A 3861-nucleotide genomic window follows, 5' to 3' on the forward strand; every position below is an offset into this window, starting at 1 on the left:
CACACATACACTTACACTGATAAGCACTCACTCATCCCCCCTCCCTTTCCAACGCCTTCGATGCTTGTTGCCCCCTGGGAACACGAGGCGGGTCCTGGCCCGTGCTGTCGAATAGATGACGGCGCCGTCGTAGGATGGCTGCTGTGTTGCCTGGGGTTACTCCTCATCCCTTACCCATCCCTGTGGCTTGTCATGTCTTCCATAATGTTGTGCTGTGGACATTTATGTGCTTTTTGTGCAGAGGAGTTTTTTTTGTTTCCTGTTCTCGTGCTGTCTACCATGGAAGCACAGCATGAGTGGAGGTCTCTTTTTTTCCTCTTGTACTTTCTCGTTGTTGTGTACATTTCAGTGTTTTTCTGTAACGCTACCAATCTCCGACTTGTAACCCTGTGTGATGTCTGTGTTATGTGTGTAAGGTCAGGGGGGGGGGTTCCATCTCGCTGCAGGGCAACCTGCTAGTGACAAAAAAAAAGCTGTTTCATCACATGGCGCTGTAAACAATTCAACCAGAAACTTGGCCTGAATGTTTCCAGTGATGTTAACCTATAACTTTCTTCCGACTGCTGCATGTGGAAAATTGATCCAGGTCTGCTTTGCACCTAAAAGTGACAAAACTAAGACATTTTCATTATTATCATCACTGCTTAAACAACATACATCTCTCTCTCCGGGCAGAAACACCAATTTATGTCATGTATTCACATTCACAAGTGTAAGCGTGTCTTTGTTGTGTCTATGTATTTGTATTCATATTGAGTGTAAGCTGATCTTCATTGCCTCGATGTGTTTTTTATAATCAGGTTTAATTCATGCATCTTTGCACTGAGCTCTGGATTCAAACTATCTCACTTCTGATTCTCTCCAAAAATAATTTCACATGTAACAATTTGTGTATGTGTGTTTTCTATTCATTCATGTAATTAGTAGCTTATGTATTTCTTTCTCTCTCCTTTTTTTTTTTTTTTTTAAATTTACCTTTCTGTTATGATGCTCTGGACTCAATTTTCAATCCAATTCCCCATACGCTCTCACTCGAACTCGTCCGGGCTTGACCTCTCACTGGTCCTTGTCCCTCTTCTCACAGTTTCCTGTGTGGCCTCGCAGATCAACACAGGCCCAAATCAGGCGTTTCTTCTCTCCATTGCTTCTCTCTTGATCTTTTCAGTCTTTTCTTTATTTCAGGTTTACTCCCAGCATGGCAAATATGAAACTCAGTTTCCAGTGCTGTCCAGTGCTTTCACGCAATTATTTATCCCACTGTTCTTCCCAGCATGTAATTCAGAGTTCATGTTCCATCAAATGTTTTCTTACATGCTGCTGCTGGAGTCTTCAGTGTTATAGGTCAGTTGCACTGTCTTTTGCCTGCTGTTAATTCTTCAAGTCCACGGTGTTCTGTCTGTCTTCTGTCTTCATCAGGAGATTGACTGTCTCTTAAGCTTCTTCTCCGGATAAGGACAGAATGAGAGGTCAAGATGTAAAAATTTTAAGCCGAAGGCTGGCCTGTTTGTCGTCCCAATTCTGTTAATCTATCATTTTGCCGCTGTACTCATGTTTTGAGGTTGAGTAAGTCCATGGGCACCTGTATTAACACACTAAAACACTTATTTAATATCATTTTCACACACATCAGCCAGTTCCTTTTATGGGCATGCAAAGTTGTTCACTTCCTGCCAGACACACACACACACACACACACACACACACACACACACTCTTCTCTCAGACTTCCTCTTTTCACGCACTCTGCTATGAACCCACGATTCTTACCCCAGTAGTGTTATTATTACTTATTTATTATTTTGTACAAATCCCACAGAATCACTCAGATGCAGTACCCACAACGTTCACACACTTAGAATCACCCAAAACATGCTTGTGATAGACTATTTTCATCAAACATGCTGTTTGGAATCAGAAAGAGGAAGTAGACAACACCCTGTAAGTGCGTGTGTAACCTTAACAGAAAAGAGAAATAAACACATATGGGACAATTCTCTTCGAATTTAGACAAAAATGTCACAATAACAGTCCTTTTCCAAGTAATGTTCTTCTCTGCATGCAATTGTTCCCCACCAGGGCATTAACTTTGGGATTATAACAGTGATTTAATTCTTCACAGCGCATGAACATACGGAGAAAATTTAACCTCACTTCTTCAAACTTTGTCCACAATATTCAAAAGTCTTCTCTGTCATACCTTTGCCCAAGACATTTATCACAGACCACAGCGGGTCCCGTAATATTCATCAACATTAAATCAACAGTTTTCTATTCTAAGTCACTTAAGAAAACCTTGCCCAACCCAAGGTTTATTTCTCGGACCTCCACGTCCAAAATCAGCTTTTCTACTGACCAAATAAGTGCATAAAAAATGATCCTTTGATCATTAGCTATTTTTAAACAAGGTCCCAAGTCTTGGCAGGTGCTACCTGGAATAATCCTCACTCCCGAGGCCCCTTTTAGACGTCTCTAAACGGGAGGCAGTTTCCACCGCTGAACTTGACACTTATTAAACCCATAAAATGACCAATTACCTATTTATCCTTTGTTACTTTAAACATACATTGGTCTCTTTTCTCTTTTACCATGAAATACCATATTACCTTTAAGTCAGTACTGTCATTCTCCAAGTTTCATTATCATTACTTCAAAGCTTCTCATTCTCAAGAATTTAGTTTTACCACTACTGAGCCAATTTAATAGTTAAGATCGTCAACTCAGCGAACAGATAATTTAGAATTCATCCAATGTGCACAAATTTGCTTTTTCTTTGAACAGGTTTGTGCGTACCTTTAAATCTTTTTAGACCAGTCTTCTGTTCGCCTCATATCAGATCCAACCTTCAGCCACATTTGTTCTCTGTTGCAAAGGGAACCGGGCGGAAACACCAAATATTAAACCCAATTCTTTGATCCCCATGACATTTTATATATATATTTTGTAAGGAAGAGGACTCCCTTACTGCATTTATTTATATTATATGTATAGCACTTTGGAGCACACCTTTCACTTTATTAAAAGCACCTTATCAAGCACTTTATGAGCATTGCACTTTAAGCATGGATTTGCACACAAGAAGTTTAAATATTTATTGACTATTTATTGGGAATTTTAAAATCAGTTAGTAGTCTTATTTCAGATCCCGCACAGCTGCTCCTCGTCAAGGAATGTGGTGGTTGTCTGTCAGGAGAGAAGAATGGTGATTGAGATTGTGATTAAGGCTGACCAGTAAGGGAAACTAATGCAAATGTGTGTGTGAAATCTAGGAACAAAAGTGGTGCAAATAAGTGTTTGTAAGTTAATGATTACTCACCTTTCTTGCCTGTGTCCTCTTCAAGGTGTTTGGGCAAATGTTTCCCTGGGGGTCCAGACACCATTTAAAGGTTCCGGGAGAGACCATTGGTAAAGAGAGTGTGGTGAATCTTGTTGTGCTTGGGTTTCTGGGTTTTTATAATATTGGGTTTGGTGTAACATTAAGTGTGAAATATTTATTAATATGTAAATGTGAAAATGTATTTATGTATTTATTTATTCTTATTGATATATTGTATACTGTGGTGGAAGGTTGGGATTTAAGAATTTACCTGAGAGTGGAATAATGGTTAAGTCTGTGACAGCTGAACATATTTAAGGCTGCCAGTTGTCATTAGAGGAGGGTTTTTTGTGCTGTGAAGAAGCTTGACAAGTTAATTGTTGTAAGGAGAGCTGTATAGCAAATAAATACTTTGTTCCACTACACTTGCCTCAGTCCATCTCACTGTGTTTCCAGCCGCTAAGGACCGCCCTGTTACATATTTATTCAATCATCTTCCGGAAGAGAGAGCCCTGCACACCCCAAAGGCAGTTGCAGGATCTCTAACA

The 3861-nt window shown here is 39.8% G+C and overlaps 1 long non-coding RNA gene across 1 annotated transcript; it reads right to left on the minus strand.

Moving 5' to 3' along the window:
* Positions 1-968: 968 nt before the first annotated feature.
* LOC120731321 lies at positions 969-2979 on the minus strand. The gene is made up of 2 exons (XR_005695325.1): positions 2791-2979; positions 969-1592 (listed from the first exon to the last, which is right to left on the minus strand). It is a non-coding gene; the product is annotated as an uncharacterized LOC120731321 (long non-coding RNA).
* Positions 2980-3861: the final 882 nt, after the last annotated feature.

This window comes from Simochromis diagramma, unplaced genomic scaffold (genome assembly GCF_900408965.1).
Source record: "Simochromis diagramma unplaced genomic scaffold, fSimDia1.1 OVJJ01000343.1, whole genome shotgun sequence".
Taxonomy (NCBI): Eukaryota; Metazoa; Chordata; class Actinopteri; order Cichliformes; family Cichlidae; genus Simochromis; species Simochromis diagramma.